At 36.2% G+C, this 19,290-nt stretch overlaps 1 protein-coding gene across 1 annotated transcript in view; it reads left to right on the top strand.

The window, feature by feature from the left end:
* Positions 1-19,290, top strand: part of LOC108753574 (autophagy-related protein 16-1) — a 424,436-nt gene that overhangs the window by 165,464 nt on the left and 239,682 nt on the right. The window lies entirely within an intron of this gene.

Genomic DNA, 19,290 nt, shown 5'->3' with positions numbered 1-19,290 from the left:
ATATATAGAAAATGTTCTGCGATATCATTAATAAAAATTAAAGATATAATGTTAATATTGACAGCTATAAAGACAAAAAAGAGGGATGGATATCGAAAATCAAATTATTTTATTAGTTTATTTTGAATCAGGAGGTCGAATCAATCACAAAACGACTGTGAATGCGGCCCATCTTGTTTACACGGGATTGATGTGTTCCATTACAGGTGCGGAATCGGTACTGAATAATTTATGCGATCGAAAGCTGTTAGTGGGTGATACCATAATTCAAGGGGCTATCGATAAAACCAGGTGGAAGCATTTAAGCGTGCCGAACGGGTGCGCGTGTGGGTGTATATAAATAAGACAGCATGTCGATCTAATCGATCCATTGAAAAACGCCTATGCATGAATCTGTCACGCGTCGATGATTCTTTTGTGCGTATATACTCTCGCATTTGTTGAAACATTAATAAGTAAGAACTAAACTTATCTCCGCTAAGCGACATGTTAATGTCAGTAGATTATTTTATCATTGTTTTTAGTTGCAATTTGACGAAAATTTTTGCTGGTAAATTACTGTCATTTGTGAATGTTGCTAGAATCGGAAAGTTAATATTTAGTAGAATCGTTCTTCGCCGGTTTAAGTAACAATGTATTTAGCGTAACTGATTACTTGATGAGAAAACTTGCAAGAAAGAGAGGAATGTTTGTCTCTCCCTCGAGAAAATTATGAATTAGCCGCACTGGTGTATTTTGCGGAAATGATTGCGGTTACAAATCTCTGGGTACTAAGTTGCAGCAAGAGATCAAATGATATGACAAAATGAACGATGTGAATAATTTGCTTATATAACTTTTATGTACTTTAATCGTCAAAATATTATGAATAAAATTTATTGTGTGCTTATGTATACGAATATATTTAATAAAGATTTATAAAAAGTTAAATAATCGGTTTAGAAACAAAAGCTATATAAATGGTAATCTGACATGAACAAATATTATTTTGATATAGTTGCAAAAAACATATGTATAGCACACACACATACACGTATACAGCTGTAGAATAAAAGTTGGAAACATTTTAATATACAATTACAAATCAATATTAAACCGACAATAATAAATCATTTAAAAGAAATAATCCAATATTTTTAGTCAAAGTGGATCTTGGTTAATAATAATACTAAATGCAAATTTTTGTAAATATATTATTTTGGTTTTTATAAACTGTGTATCGATACTGTTTGCCGGATTTCAAATCGGGATATTAATTTCAGCTTCAGTTTGCTGCGTTTCAAGTCCAACCAACCATATCGATGCGCAATTTATAAAAATTGAAATAATGTACATACAGTTTGCAGAAATCTGCATTTAGTACTTTTAAACACTAAGATCTGTTTTGGAAATATATATTATAGGATTATTTCTAATCAATAAATTCTATTATATTGTTAATAATATTAATATTTGGATATAATCATGAATCAACGTAAATGCTATTAAAATATTTTTAATTGTTATTTTGAAATATCATTTATTATGAGTACAAGAATAATAACATAGATAATACGCGTCTATATACGGACAGTAATAATATTTAAAGAACATTGTATTTGTATTATATATGCGAAATATCATTTTCAGTCTTTTGAGAGCTGACCAGGATTTAATTATTGGTTACAGGTCTCTTGTAATGTCTCGATTCTGAGTAAATTTCAGGTTGTAACTATTAATTCCATTAACAGTTCGTCTACGTGACCACTCTGAGTTTCCGATACGTAATGACCAAATGACAAGAGAAAGAGAAACTAACAACTAGAGAAATTGCGGTGCCCCGATAAGTACGCGCGGTTTGCCTTTCGTTTTAGCTTCCGTAAATCTTAAAATGCACTGTTGGAAAACAAGCATTAATTTTTATACCGTTTAACTCTTTCGGCAAATGCATAGGAATCCATATATCAATTTGTAAAAGTCAAACTTTTTATATTTTTGTGCAAATTTCGTAATGATGCCTCGAAAATCACACTTTTTAAACGATAAACAGTTTTGTATAGACTTTATTTTGTCGTTTTCACTTTTACATTTTTACATTTTTACAGGAAAAATCTTGTGAAACACAGTAGTAGAAAGATGAACAATTATGCATTAGCAAAAGGGTTAACAATAAATATATTGCATGTATCGCTAGTAATTTTTGCCATGGCATACATAACATAATTTTAACAAACTTTTGGTAAACGTTGACTAAAGATCTAAGTTAGGAAACATTGTTACCAGGAATCCAACCCACTCGTTGGATGTTTGCGTGGTAAACCCGTAGATTGCCTAATGTTAACGCAGGTCGAATCGATACTCGCTGTTTTGGAAACATGATAGTGCAGATTCCAGGGTACGTATCGCTATTGTGACGAGACTGTGGTTATACCAGGGTCAAACAGAAGATGTCATCTTGAAACTTTGCCACTTCTCGGGAAACTTAGTCTTTGTACGAGGGTCAATTAGACAGAATTGACAAAGTTTGTTCGTATGGTAGACATCCTCCCAGGCAATCGCCGCCGTACAGTTACCTTGAATCTTCGCCTCGAGAACTATAGAAGGATTTTCCTTCGCGACATGAAGCCGCGTTCCTGCTTTCCTCTTTTCACTTCGCGATATCAACTTAAATACGACTTCGTACCTTTGTGCAGTTGGTATCCATCCAGTGCAATAATACCCGGTGCTTGTTAACTAGTTTAATTAATATCGAGAGAATAGTACGTGAATGCGCGTGTACGTGTACATGTTACACATGAACACGCCCACGATGTCATCCTTCAGAGTCGGGACAGGGTAAGATTGATTACCAAGATTACTAAAATTATATTCCAATACTGATTAGATCTTGCCGGGAGCGACACCTGAGCCTATATTGAATCTTGCAGAATAGTTTCGGAGACAAATGATCTGACGAACCATCATTTATTTACGCCATAATGGATTTTTTAAACGTCGTACATTATAAATTGTCTAAAGTATTTGTTATAAAGCTGCGCGCCGGTCTAAAACAGATTTTATATTTTTTTATCGGCAAATTTCCTTTATTAATGTATACAATTAAACATGTAAATAATTGTGCACATTGCATTCTTAACACTAAAAGACGTATGCGTTTATCACATTGCATGCGCTGTACGTGCGAAACAATGTAAGCCGTTATCCCGATTAAAATCTTGTTTCGTCTTTTAATCATCAATGCTTCGTCACCGACACGGATTGCATTAAACATGAGGCAACGGTTATAGTGTTAGTTTACTACGCGTTCTGAATCTACGATCTTATACGCGTTTGTAATTTAGCTAACAAAAATCAAGGGAAACATTTTTCCATTTTCTGGCCTCACAATTTAAAAAGAAAGAAATATCTTGGAATAAATGTTTAAAAGAGTACATAAATATGGAATAAACAAGTAGACCGTATATATGCGTTCATGAGAAATTTATCGTCGTATTCTCAGCCGTGAGTCAATATGCGAATGTACATCCACGTATGCATGTATATATTCCTCGAATCTCCATTCGCAAAGTGGTTCGTTCGACCTTAATACGGCCGACGTGAGAGCGGGTGAATCTTTAACGCGGTTTCTTGTCGAAATTTTCCGGGCAGAGCTTTCGCCGTTAGCGTGGAAGCGGGAGAGACTGGCCGGAGTTCCGATTTTCCCATATTTCGGAAGTCGCTTCAACCGATCCTCGTCGAATCGAGTTCATTCCGCCCGAACAAGTACAATTCGTTCTGCGCGGAATCCGTCAAGTATGCGATTTAACGTACCGATCTCGATATCCGGTATTGTCGAGCTCGTTGCTTCTAGTGATTGAAGAGATGCTCTGAGAGAGAAAAATGATATCGCTGATAGAAAAAGGAATTACTCTACATGACGGTATTAAAAATAGCAGTATCAATTTGAAGCAACATCGAAACTTCGAACATCGAACTTTATTGCTCAGAGAAAAATGAGGAAATAAGATAAACAGATATCAGATTATACAGACTCGATTAGCATAAATTGATATTCTGTTTGTATCTTACATTGTAGACAATTCTTATGCTTCTCGCATGATCTTGTAATTGAATCAATTATTTTCATTTTCATAATTAGAAAATCGGCTGTAATTACGAAAGTTGATTATATCGTAATAATAACTCACTCATAGAAGCTCTCTGGGATCAGCTTTTCTGTTGACTGTGTCGCGTCTTGAACCCTATCATTCTACCAGGTAAATCTCGTTACGACTATCTGCAGTTTCCCTCTTCAACCACTTCACCGCTTCCACGGTAATGGGATGTAACGTTGGAAAAATGCGAGCGCGGCTCCCTTCAATCGATTCGATCTCTGCAAGTGGATAATCAGGATGGGCAGCGATGCTGATATAGCTCCCGGTGAGCACCTTAAGATCGAATAAGATCGTATATCCCGTCAAAAGAGAAGGACGAAGTTAGCGATAATAAAAAGCGACGACGACGCGAAGTCAGAGCTCCTTTCGCGAAGCCATCGATGTTTCACTTATCGCGGGAATTAAATTTGGATGAAGCTGTTTTCAAGAGCTGACATTTCGTCGCTTATCGGATGCTTTATCATCCGTTAAATTTTGTTTTTTTTTACTCGAAACTTTCTGTAAGTAGCCGAGATTATGATATGAAAGATAATCTCGAAGAATCGAGATGCCAATTTGGGTGACAGATTAAATATTATTAGCTTTAATTAATTTATTAATTCGTTTAATAATAGCTTTCGATTTTATAAAAATTCTTATTTTAAATTGAGTACATGAAAAAATTTGTATTATTTTTTTATAAATATTCATATTTTGGATTTAAAAAATATAAGATATAAAGAAAATTAACGTCATTATAAATGTTAATTTATTTACGCTGACTAGATTTCGATTTTTCTACCGATCATTAGACTATCTGTATCTGCATTATCTGACATAAAATAATTATTTCATTAATTGCAATAGAATAATGCATTTTGGATACATTACTGGATAAATTGATACAGATATAAGTTGATACGCACTGAGAAAAATTCTGGTTGGATTAAATAGTAATTCTCTCTGGTGGAAAATGAACAAATCAGAATTTTCTGGTTAAATCTGCTAGAATTCTACTTGAAATAACTAGAATTCTGATTGATTATTTTGATAAAAATAAGAATTCTAGTAGATTTTACCAGAAATATTGTATCAACCAGAATTCCAGTCTATTTTCAATCAGAAATTTTTTTCAGTGCAGATATAACAAAACATAGATAGAAATGATGATATGGAATGTATATTCCAAACAAACATATTTGTTTTGGTGCTTTTTAATCGAAATTTTGAATACCAAATAGATTACGCAAATAATCATTCCGTTAATCGGTTCTCTGGTAAATTTCAATTTCGAAGTGTGATTACTGAACTATTCGCATTACATAAGATATTAAACTCGATTCTGAATGTTTCACGTGATACGTTCTTGAAATTTGAACGACCATTAGCCCCATTAGTTTTCCAGGCAAATCTATATGTTACGCACGAAATTTCACGAAAGCTTGAAAGTTCTGATAATATTCAAGATATAACGAATTTACTGTAGTAGCTGCCGGCTTCAGCACTCTATCAACCGCTCCGAGTGAGTATAGGATCCTTTATTTCGTAATCTCCGAATGATGTTACAACTTACCTTGGGCGCATCTATACCACGCCTTCGTACCATGTAAAACTACTTGCGGTGCGATAGGGAACCATTCGTGCCGGTATCGTTTGCCCTTGGCGTACAAAGACCGTAGTTCGTGTATACTATACTGCGACTTGATCACTCTCCGTTTCTGCAGTAACATGCTGAAAGAATATACACATGTCTGCGAATGGTGATTTGCGTATGAGTAGGCGTTCCGAAGTCGTCTTACGGGCACTGTTTTACAGCAGGATTCAGACGAGGCCGCCTGATCGGGGAACGAGCCATGGTAATGTGAAACATGATTACTCGCGCAGAGATAATATGTGTAATAACAATCGCATTAGCCAACCAAGAACTAGCTATAGAGCTGCGGGGGATCTGGTCTTGGTGATGGAGTTTATGTCGATGTTCCTGTCTGGCTCGACAACGCATCGAAGTGTTTCGCCATAAACCAAACATGATTCTGATTGAATAACAGCAATAGTCCGATAATAGAGGTGTCATTTCTTAAATGTTTTATCTTATACAATTTTAATCAGTTATTCATTATCTTATTAAATTAATTCAGCGTCTATTTGCCATTTATTTTTGCAAATTATTTAAAAATTTCACATTTGATAAATGTACATAGTGTGGAACTGACAGAATGCATTTATTACCCGTGGAACAATTCAAAGGCTAGAAAATATTTCGCGAGAACAATAGTTCTGCTATTTCAACTTTTTGTAATTATTTAGTTCTTTTAAATTATTCTTACCAGAGCTATAATTATAGCATACATATTATATTAATAATAGCGGAGAAAGAGAAAAGGGGGCAAAGAGAGAATCATAAAAATTATTGTTACAGAGTTATGGATAGATCTAGTTAAAAATTTATAAAAATTATAAAAAATGTTAATTCGTAATTCAAATTTGTCGTAATTGATTGTCGTAATACTGAAAGTGTATTAAAAATGAGTGTAATGATATTGCCAATGATTTATTTTTTTTTAATACTGAATTTTACGCTTCTTTGTAAGCGCTTTACGTGTCGTGTACAAAATCCCGTACAAATTGACAGACAGCTCTCGATTGCAGTATGTGATAATGACAACAAATAATCGTCACTATTTGTTCTCGAAATGGAGAGCCGTTGTTCGGCGCGCTTCTCCCAGCCATGCCAGGTACTATAATTGATGGCCATCCCTGAAACAAATTCAATGAACATTAGCGGGAATTCGTATGCAGGTTATAAACAGCTATTTCCCGGAATATGTCCAGTATTGCGTCCTACCAAATAACTTTAGCATCATGCCGCAGAAAATGACTACCTACACATAATCCGATTTTCACATGGTTCATAGTTTACTTTCAACCATTTTGGTTGGATCGATCTCTGTCGAAAAGCGAAACAAATATGAGGCATCGTCTGTACACCATTGCACCGAATGGATCGAATTGAAAAAAAAAAGTTTTGTCAGTTATTTAATCCTACTTTGTTAGTCATCTGAACGAATAACTCTTTTGTTTATCTTTCCTTTGTGCTTTCATCCGCTTAATCTATCCTCTTTCAATGGTACGAATTAATCGAATAGCATACATTTTAAGTTCAGAAACGACATTATTTTCCCGTTTTTCTTTCGACTGTATTGTTAATTTTAATGAAAAGAGGTGCGCGCGAAACAGAGGATAAGCTACAAGAATATTCTACGGCGTAAAGCAAAATAAATTATCGTTCACCAGACACTTTCTTGAACAAGACTGTCGTCTCATTAGATATAATTATATAACCGATAATTAAATTGTCGATTAAGGTAGAAAACAATGGATCCTGTACCGATAAACGTAAGCGGTTTGCATTTATTTCTTTTTCGCTTATCGAAAGCATTATTTGAGAATGGAATTTATTGAAAGTTATTCTGTAAAATTGGGCTTTTGTTCCACGAAGATCCATTCTCGTTAAAGTCAATTCTTTTTTTTTTTCTCCCCTGGCTCTTTTTGCCCTCTGCTCCCGTGCATCCCCATCCCCATTACTCCACTCCACCCCCTTTATTCGTTCCCCTTCCTGCCCAGTCGACTACCACACCAATTCAATATCGATGCCAGATATTTCGCGCGACCGCTCGACACAATAATTCAGTTGAGCAGGTAATATTGGCGCGGTAATGGTCGAACCATTTGGCTGTGTCGTTATGCTGCATTGGCGCTTGCACGTTTACGGAGGCCCCGTTCCGCTTGCAGCCACCCCTAGTGGCCCCTCGCTGCTCTTTTACTCTCCCCTGAGCCATGCTCTATATGCATCCCTTCACCCTCCTGCCTCTCCCTTCTCTTCTACTCCAATGCATCCCCTGACCGGCATGTACCACCCAGCCATCCACGAACGATCGACAATCCGTTGAAACGGAATGTTATCATTGGCCCATGTGTCATTATTGTATAACCGCCATTTGGCAATTACATAATTCTTACTGGTACGACCAGCGTTACAACTGCGTATTTCTTTATATTCCATGCGAATATTGCTCGCCAATATGATCGTCGTTTATTAAAGCGACTGAGTCAAGTTCGAGCGTGCCGCAATCGAAAGAGCATCGTTGGCCGATTCTCTGGTCACATTGTGATCAGAAGTAACGGTTTTCGATAGTTCAGTTATTTATCGAGAGTTTGAAATTTTTTGGTCTTCCATAAAATGTGCATTTTATGTACCCATGTACGTTTTGTACATTTTATTCATATGATTTATAATTCTTCCTGAAATAATATTCTCCGATTTTATATATTATAGTATAATAGCTTTTATAAAATAAAAACAATGATTTCATATATATGACAACGCGAAAATAATAGATTTTTTTTTTAACTAACTAAGTCGTAATTATAGTATTGAAATCATTTTGTTATTTTGAAAAACGTAGAATTAATGAAATTACATATAAATTTCTATAATATTTTCTCACCTTAGAAAGAGTTCGTTATTTTCTTCTTATAAGCAACTCCTTGGCGAATAAAGACATTTGCGCTTGCAATAATGCTAGTTTTAAGAAGAAATGGTGTCGACAGCCGCGCAACGGGTAGCAACAGCTTCCGGATTTACATAATTCGCTGAAGGGGAGAACGAAGTTTAACGTGGAGCGTGCCATGCGGGAACTTTAGGTGATCATAACTGGGAACTCACTTAATGCGACATCGTGAATTTGCGTCTTCGAAAATCGAGTTTATTTATTTTCTAAAATTATGTTTTGCAGGGATTGTAACGCATTGCTTAAAGTATGAAACAGATATAATAAATTAATGATAAAAGAGAGAATGCGGTATAACAGAAGAAAATATAATATCTTAAGCAATATAAACGATATTTTATGTATTGTTAGAGATTAAAAAGAAAGATATTTTTTTAATTATGTGAATAGCTGTTCATATGATGCTAATAATAAAAGTATATTTAAATATATTATAATATTCGTAGAAAGAGATCTAAAGAGTAAGTAATCTATAAAGCACTAATATAGATACAATTAAATATTATTCTTCAAATTTGCGTATAATTAATCCGGATGACACAAATATAACTTGAAAAAGTTTTATTTGTAGTCTTCCGTAAGCTGGGTGATGCTCTTTAGTTGATAACAAAAAGTTGTCGATCCATAATAGGATTAGTATCCCATGGGAAATCAGCTACTGTATAGAAATAATCTCTCGAAGACGTCCCCGATTTCTAATAAAAGCTGAAGACATTAATTACTATGAATTCAGAGACGTTGCTGAAATATTAATTGTATTACCTCAATGCGACATCAACTGAAGAAATTGTATTTAAAAAAATAGCATTTATTATAAGAACTTTGCGCAATTATTTTACAATGGATTTATAATATTAAAAATATTTTATTTAAAGGAAGAAAAATCTGACGTAGAGAACGTTCTTCTGAATTATTTACGAAGATTGTTAAATCGCTTTCCTGTTGACATTGTATTATCGTATTAGCAATTAAAGACATGGACAACGATGGACATGGATTAATAGCTACATTATCCGCGATGTAGCGTATATGTACAGATATATTGGTAATTAACAAACAGTGGCAAGGTGTATTAGTAGGTTTCGAAATTTACACGCGATAAAAGGATCTCATAATTAGTCCGTTAACTACTACATATATACCATTGCGAATGGTAGATAGCAGTTTACATTAAATCACAGGGGATATTCTCCCAAAAGTCAGCAAGTTGAAATTGGTTGTCTGCGAAACCAATTTAATTTCGTAAGTTTGAGCTGGCCATTAGCATAATTGGCTTTGAGTGCAGATATATACGTCCGAATCAAAGTCGGCAAGTTTGAATGGGGTTCTTACTTCCACCTCATAGACAATGAATGCTTATAAAAAGTTATCTACTTTCGGTCGCAATCGACAAACGCGTTTTTATGACAGAGATAATTCCTTATCCAATTGTAAATATTTTACTAATGTCTCATTGACGCACTAGCACTAAATCATCGTGAGAGCGTGAGAAAATAATCTTTCGCCTAAATCTTTTTCTCTTATAATCACTGTTTGGTTATTCAAGTACTTCCTGATACGATTTTATCACATTAAGTCAGGAGAGCCCGCTGAATTCGATGAAACTATTTCCAGTCAACGGACAAGCAAGGAGGTCTTTCTGAATAAGGCTTGCGTGGCTGTGCAACCAGGAGAATACTTGAGACTCACGAGTGCAGCGAGAAGTCAGACGGATTGGCTCTTGGAAGGACGGCTGGAAGATGAAGGTAGACGTTCGAGCGAAAAGCGGACAGGATACGAAAGCTAGGCAGCTAAGTGCCGGGAAGACAAAAATGTCCTAAGAGTTCGTGAAGCTTGAACTGAAAGAAGATTTAGAGACTTCTATGTTTTAGGTTTCCATTTAAATCTAATTAAATAAAGCAAAATAATAAAAGATGAGAAGAGTTAGGAATATGGTCACACGTTAGGAATATTGATGATTTTTCTTTTTGATATCAAGGAAACCAGCATTCATATTAAAAATAATATAAAGAATGAAAGAAAAATAGAACAGATCGGAGTATCGAAATAAAATGTCGTCGTTTGTATAAGTAAATCGGTAAAACTTTGAATCGAAAGCTATCGAAAAACGAAAAAGCATTTTCATTGAATTCATTTGACAGTGCTAATCGTTTATTACCTTTTATATAACTTGGCGTTTCAAAGAAAGAAACTATCATGCGAATGGCAGTTAGCTTTAATATATGTATGCATTTATATATATATATATATATCAAACATACCCACTAAACTCTAACAATAATATATCTGTTATTTTATCAACCATTCGAGTCTCTCAGTTTCAATCTTCTATATTCATTATGAAAATGCTATTTACATGTATGTTTAGTTATGCTCATCGATATTTCAATACGTTATGATACAATCGTCACTAAAATAAATGTAATAAATGTTTGCTACTAATATTACATAACTAAACTTACAACTTAATGCAAAAGAGCTTCATTCCTTTATAAAAGTTATTTTTCTTCTTATAATCTACAATAAATAAATAATATTGTTTTTTTTTATATTAACTTTATTTCTTTCGCGAGTAAAACTATGAGTTTATAATAGTCCTAATTTGTACAAATTTTATTATAAATTGAATGTATCTTACAAACTAAACTGTGCAGTTTTCAAAAGTTTCATAGTAAAGTACATGATTGTGTATGTGCTGTTCATCGTTTTGATTGTAACGTATATATATTTTTTATCTGCTTTTCTTCACTGCCATTCATGTGTCAGATTTCGCTCCCATTTCTTGTCACATCTCCCATCTCAATTCGTTTTGCTTGTCGTCTTTTCTTGCTTGAATGCCGCGCAACAATCCTTACCTAACCCGACCATGCACAAGACCTGGCTGAGATGAGCCAAGCAACCTCGTCGTTCGAGGTGGTCGCACCACTTCGACCTCCTTGCCGATCACGGCATCGACATTCCGATAGCAAAACCACTCGCTATTTACGCCGCCGCCACTTTCCTTGATCGCCTGATGCACATTTCGATTTGGTTTACAACTTTTGATGTAATCGAAACGCGAACGAGAGACGAACTTTAGTGGATCGCGTACAATATATCAACGCGTGATACATGTGTGCAGGAAAACAAAACCCGTAAGGAATTACAAAGTATTTATTGGGCTATATTTTTGAAACACGCACTAAGCTCTACAACAGGACCGGGCGTTAGAAGCGATATCGGAACATTTTATAGACCATGAATTCGGAATCAAATGACTTTTGCTGCGTAATCTTTTATTGAAGGCTACATCTTTCTCCTTGCAATGAGATCAGCCGTTTTTAACGGCTTGAGTTATATTATTTTCTTAAAACTATATATGCTACTGATTATTGGAGCAGCATAATTTAATCGTTACATTTTCATGGTGATATAATACCGACGCTTATTGATTCATATTCTGTCTTACTTGAAGAAAGTTGCGGCTCGTAAAGTAGGAAACCTTGGCTACGAAAGTACTCGCTTCAAACGGGACCAAAAAGATACTTCGCCGAAATCACATGAGAATCGGAAATGGACTGCCGCGAACTAGCGAACATTCAGAATCGGCAGATCGATAACCTGGGGGTTAATGTTGGATAATTCGACTGGGACAGATTGTCCGGAATCTCGCGGGTCCGGCGCCGCCAGCAGATAATTTCGATAGGACTGTCTTGACTTTTGATAAATGGCTCGAGATGTCTTATAGTTGCCGTTTCTGATTCACGATGACGCCCGACGCAGTGACTGATGATCTTGCACACACGTCACTTTTCTGCTAGTACGTTATTCTATTAGAATAGAATATTGTTAATTATTGAGATTCTTTGTTTTTCAATAATATGTCTGCGCTGTTTGTATTTATATTGATTGTCACCGCAAATTTCTAGATTCTCGAACTGTATACTATAATTAGTCGTCAATTATTATAATTAATATTAATTATACGTACATTAATTATAAACAGGAGTAATAAATATATTATATACATATTTATAAATACTTAAGTTATAAATATATTACTTCAATTGTATTTACGTTTTATAATAATAATTTCGTTTTAACCTCGCTATATTTAAATTTATTATACGATTATCGTTTAGATCAATAAAAAGTTAAAGTATTAGTAAGAAAATAAATTATAGTTTGGATTTAGTAGAATCGAATCAACAGAATTAATTTATATACAATATTTGTATTTGAAGATCATGCCATTTATTAGTTTTAAGACAAGCTCTGAGATTATCAATTAATAATATTTATAAAATTATTGCCAATGACTATTATATATTTCATGAATATTGATTGATGTCTTTATGTGATATATTTGGCAAAAAATTAAAAGTAATCAGTATCACAATTTATTCTCTACAAAATATGCAGATTTACTATTATTATTATGGCGCTAAATCGATCACAATGGCATAGCATAAATTCTTCGTTTTATCGATCGCCATTCAGCGGAGGCACATAAAAGTTTTAATCAGAACGCTATAATGCTGCAACACGACCGATCAATGTAGACATAATCAGGCGAATAAAAATTCGTGATAGACCAATAAACGAATATGTTCGCGTAATTGCTACGTCAGTGTTCAACATCGCCATGATATTTTTCTACAGCAAAATAAACACAACGTTACGGTTCGTAGCGACACAATGTCGCCGCTGTGAGAAACGAATCTTCGACGTTCCAGCCGAAGCGCCATTTGTACGTAGTGCGTCCGTGTGTTTTCATGCAATCCTATTCTCCATTTTTCTTCCTCACTCTCCCATACATGCAGTTCTTCGCGACTGCTCTTCCTCTTCCCATCGGCAAATGTTGCCGGAAATTCTGCCGCCACCACCTCCGCCTTCCTTCCGCGCATCATGTACCAAAGGGGACCATAGCTATACACACTATAGCTGTTTGGCGGCATAGCTCCGTTATCGTACGATGACGACGAAGACGGCAGCGTCGTGTCGGAACGAGATATCCGGAAAATATCGGGAACCTATCAGGACTTTTATGCCATCCAACTAGCGCTTGTTCGATATGTTTCTTTTGTTTCTACTTGCGATGAGCGAGCGAGCAAAAGAACGAACTTTGGATCGATAAGGCTGTGCTCTGCTTCTGTCATCCGATAGCTATATACTTCCGGCCGCGTTAGCAGAACCGTAAACTAGCAGCATCGCGTGGCATTATCTCGATCCGGTTCATTAACATAGAGTCGACTCCCACGAAATGGACTCGCCGAATCGTACCTGGGCAACTTACGCTCTCGTTTTATACGCAATAAATTGCATCCTGGAGAGCGCTTCGATTGGGGACCAGACGTTGGTAATCTCGGTGCTTGCCTTAAAACTAACAGCGGTACGATTTCCAGATGAAAAAGTATAGTCTTCTTTTTTCCTGCAGTTGTGCGCCACTGTGAAAGGAAAGCGGTATTACGTTAGATGGACGAAACTACGCAAAATAGTGCGGAATAAAGTTTCTTATCGTTTTTAACTGCGTACGTTTTTTACTGTGTACGGCAGGATACGATTAGGCGGATATTCAATTGCTCCAACTTTTTCACCTGCATTTGATATTCTGTATCTGAAACTTACATCTATAGTGGCTTAAAAACTCAACTAAAACCTGTTTCGAAATGTACGAGTCAGTAGATTGATCTTGACGGTCTATTTGTAACATTATATTTATAACATAAAATGAGAAAATAAAATTGTGTCTTCAGATAAGATCTAAATTTAATGTCACATAATTTAATAATCATTTCTTATGAGAAAAACACACATATGTGTATATATATATATATATGTTAAGATTTTTAACTATTGCCTGTCACTGAAATGTAGGACAGAAGTGATTTTAGAAAAAGGTTACGTTTAATTATTACAAACAGTTAATATTTTGTAACAATTAAAAATTATCAGCATTTTATAAGTTAAAAAAATTGTTTTTAAATACTTTGAAGACAGCTTTAGATTATTAATTTATATAATATCTAACCTAATAGATATTTGTGGATCCATTGAAAAATTGTTATAATTGCGGGAAATTGCTAATATAACTCGTACGTTCTTATTATTAATATAAGTATATTCTGATAGCTAACAAATTATTGATAAATCTTATATTTATGCAATTAAAATAGTTTATTATTATATGTATATTTTTATACAAGATTATGAAATCGATTAAATTTATTTGCTTGAAAAAAGAATAGAAAACGAAGGAGCGCTTTCGCGAAAATCTAATTGTTATCTCTCTTGCTTTTATTTCTTTTTGTGAACATGACTTGGCTGCTTATTGCGCTCGTAATTGTAAATTGTACAATATATTTGTTAAAACTGAGATTGAGTTGTAATAACAGATGATGGTTTTACTCATAATATAAGAGAAAAATCATATTTCTTTCATAGTTTTTTCTCTGTTGGATCTCCCGTCACTCGAGTAACGTTGGCTATTAATATTCTTCTCATAAATATTCTTCCTCGCGACCACTCGACAAGGTTCTCACGCTTATTGAATCGCGCACCGGAGAAGTGCAACTAGCGGATGCTGGAAACCAGTGATCTTGGACATTTACATGGTCTACTTTTCGCTCGTGCGGCACGACGCACCTTATATACTCGCGATACATTGGGTTTCCTTTTACTCGTGGCTCCTCCTTTCTGATGCGAATCTCTTTGCGCTTGAAACTTTGAGCGTTTTCACGAAGAGATTTAATTTTCATTAGTCAGTAGAATTTGATCCAAAATTATTATTCAAACTCTTGATCATTGTTAACAGAAAATATGTTTTACGATCAAATCTAGTCGCGTATATATACAGAATATCAGTTAGTTACTGTTGCACTAATATCGTAAACATCGTGCTGCATGAGAATTTCAAGTTGGAGGCATCTCATTTTAAAATTACACGTTACGTGAAATGTGATATACGGGAACGCTATGTCCTAGTTACATGGGAGGAAAATGGATTTCTCGTCCATGATTAAATATGACATTCAACAGACGTCTATTTTAGATAGCACGAAGATCATGTACTTTTATACGTTACCATAAAATAAAATTAATTAGTTTATTACAATTTGCTTGATATGTTTAACAATAAAAAAATCTGTATATTAATTATTTTCATCCTTGATTTACAATTCTAAGATGATACATTTAAAGAATGCAGAATTTTAATGCAAAATTATTAATCGCACAATGAAATATATTTTGCAAATCATTTTCTATAACTGAAGATATCTTACCGTTCCGCTCGCTTGTCATCGCAGAACATCGCATCATGATATATTGATCGATATGAACTTACCAGTTTATTTCCACTACCACTGAGATGAAGGAGCGTTCGTCCCCGATTTAACATCTTGCGTGACGAGAGATTGATTGGATAATTTTCTCGAATGATTCGATCATGGAATTTGTCGAACTGGTTAGCTCGTAACTAACAATAACACTCGTTAAGAACTTTGCAATCTTCTTTACAATGGTCTCTTTCCGTACATACGTATGAAAATAATTTGCCAACGACAGAAGGATTATTATCGTCAACGCCGATCTTAACCGTACCGCCACAGGTAGTAACTACTTTCTCCTTGCTGTTCTTTTCTCCGTTTACGCGAGTCATCCCAAGGACTTTTCTTATGTAGAGAAGTATAGCTTTGGCTGGGATCCAACGTAGCCTTACAAAACCGGGCGCGAGGAAAGTTACACGTGTCGTAAAGAACGGGAAAAAAAAACGACGTTTTTCGTTATAAAATGAGTTTATTTTCTCTGTACCATATATGCTATGTACAACGTGTGTGTTACGGTACTGACATATACGACGTTTGGCGAGAAAGATACGTCTTGATAATGTAGAAAAAAAAATGGGAATTAATTAGAAACACGCACGCATTACGTTTAACGTCAGCAGAGTGATTCGTTAAATTACATAGCAGTTTCAATGCGTGGATAGTATGACGGGCATATTATTAAAACGGTAGTGGGTATGCTAGTCGTGGATGGGAAAAAATTAGGCGTGATAGGGTACGAGTATTCTTGAAGGGCAATGTACGTTAACGTAAAAAATAAATAAGCGATTATATGCTGGTGCGCGGATATAACATATAAGAACGCTCGCGATCGTCGGGTAAGTTCTGTACGTGACGTATGTATTCGCGATGAAAATGGTTTAATTTGGCGAGAGATCGATGCGGCGGCGCCATGCGGCAGCGGCCGATATGGCGCGCGCGCGCTCGGCAGCGAGAAGGGAGGAGGCGAACACAAGAAGGCAGGGAGGCAGGAAAACGAAGAAAAGGAAGAAGAAAGAATGGGTGCGAGGGGGGCGGATAGAAAAGAACACGTACATAAGATAGAGAAAAGCAGAAATACACGCTTGTCATGGTACAGAACAGACTCGAGCTTCTCGAGCTTACGACGGAGCAGGCGCGCACCTCAGGCTCGAGGACAAGCACTAACATCTCTACAAACTCGTAGATACTCCTGGTAAGAGAAGTACAGGGTATAAACACAACCCTCATTAAGATGGACGATATGGGAGGGTAGCGAGGGGAAGGGACGGGGAAAAGGAGATGAAGAAGAAGCGAGTGGTACTTGTACGCAGAAACGACGACGCCGGCCGCGTTGAATTGCTCGCGGCTACCCAAGTCGGCCGGCCGGCCGGGGATTGCAGGATTGCGCAGTTGATATCATCGAGAGCGATCGTCCTCGAGCCCAATATTATCTTTCCTTCGCAATTGCCTTCCGCGGCCCCGATCCATACTCGGCCGAGACCGCGGGGCGCGTTAACTTAATCTTAATTACGTTATTATATTGATGAAACATGATTGCTCCTTTTACTTTCATCGTATACGCTCTTTAAATGTAAAGACAATTAATTAATTAATGATTATCTTTATATACTCCGCGTACTCGGCAGTTTCCATTGACTTAGCCTCAAACGTCAGCGACCAGGCACGGCTAAGCGCGCGTGCCGCGCGCGTATCATTCGATCAAGTCGATGAAAAGTGCTCGCACATCGTTATCATGTTACTCTCGAAATGCACGCTGTCTACGAGGTGGCGCGAGAAAATCTTGCACATCTTCCCCATGAAAGTAGTGACTTAGGATCCGTTCCAACATTTGTTCCCGCATTTTACAGCGTGGAGAGACAATTTCATCTCTCTCTCTCCTGTTATACCTTTTTTCGTTATCTCTTTCTTCTTTTTCTCCCTTCGGAGACCGCTTCTCGCGGCGAAGCGAAGAAATGTCAGATTTTTCTTGCGCCACTCCATATGCCTATGTGATACATGTTGTATCGAAATTACATCGCTAAAGCGTTGCACGCAGCGACCACATACGTACGGCGAATGCTCTTTGGGCGCATTCTTCTGCACGTTTTAGCGCTTCTCATCGCACGCGCGCTCGCGCGCGCGCAACACCGTTCTCAATTGCGTTCGTACAAAATATCGTCGAACATGTATAAAATTGGCTCTACCCTCTCACCACAAGCAGATTGGATATACTACCGCAGCGTTAGCGAAAAATTCTTATACGTAAATCCATAATTGAAGTGTTATCTTTGAAAGAAAGTAAAAAATGAGAAAGAAAAATCATAAGTTTGTCATGCATTCGCGTTCACTTATTTTACGCGTAGGCACCTTCGTTGGCATGTTTATCATCGTACGTATATATATATATATATTTATATATATTTATATCCATATTTATATATTTATATTTATTTGTATTTTATACTTCTATAAGCGGATCACGCGTAAGAAGCAGCGGTGAAGCGAGGAAAAGGAAGTTATCTATCGGCCAAGCCGCGACACGGATTGCTGGTCACTCTGTAATGCGCGAAGGTAATCGAATCGCGCTTCAGAAATATACACTGGAAAAATGCGAGTTTCGCTTGCGTTTTCTGCATTTCAATTTTTACCTTGTGGGATCAATGCCGCTTGATTTAAGGGAATGAAATTCCATTTAGTTTGGCGTCGATGGGATCTCGGGGTACAGGGCAGTACCTAGCAATATCCACGGCAATTAGATCCAATAATTAAAGCGTACACTGGAATTCCGATGGGCGTAACATACGCGCGCTCTGCCGCTATGTATCCTTTTTCGTTCGATGCTGGGCTATTGTTGTTGCGTTAGCGACCACTAGCCGTTAACAGTGAGTTACACGTGCAGCAAACGTGGGCCGATAGACATGCGGAACATTCATGAATGGATATTGTCCGTGCCTTGTTCGTGCCGAAAAATTTTCCAATTTAATCTCTCAAGTTTAACCTTGCATACGATTATCTCAATGTAAAAATAGGTCAAAGTATTGAAATATTATTTTACTAAAAATAAAATTTTCTCACGTCTCCGTAATTAGTAAGTGTACGGCTGTTTTACATACGTAACTTTTTCGATTGCAAGAATAAATTAGATCTCGTATAGTATCACGAATATCCTCTTCACGCGAAATCGGCAAATGTCAAACACCAGAACAATTCCAAGTTTGGTTAACTGTAATGCAAACACTTCAGAACGATTGGAGACCCATTTTGTCTCGCTCGTTCCTTTGTTTGTCTTAACGAGTGTATTTTAATTCTCAAGTTTCGCAA

This window comes from Trachymyrmex septentrionalis, unplaced genomic scaffold (genome assembly GCF_001594115.1).
Source record: "Trachymyrmex septentrionalis isolate Tsep2-gDNA-1 unplaced genomic scaffold, Tsep1.0 scaffold7, whole genome shotgun sequence".
NCBI classification, from domain to species: domain Eukaryota; kingdom Metazoa; phylum Arthropoda; class Insecta; order Hymenoptera; family Formicidae; genus Trachymyrmex; species Trachymyrmex septentrionalis.
This window is presented reverse-complemented; position numbering and strand designations above follow the sequence as displayed.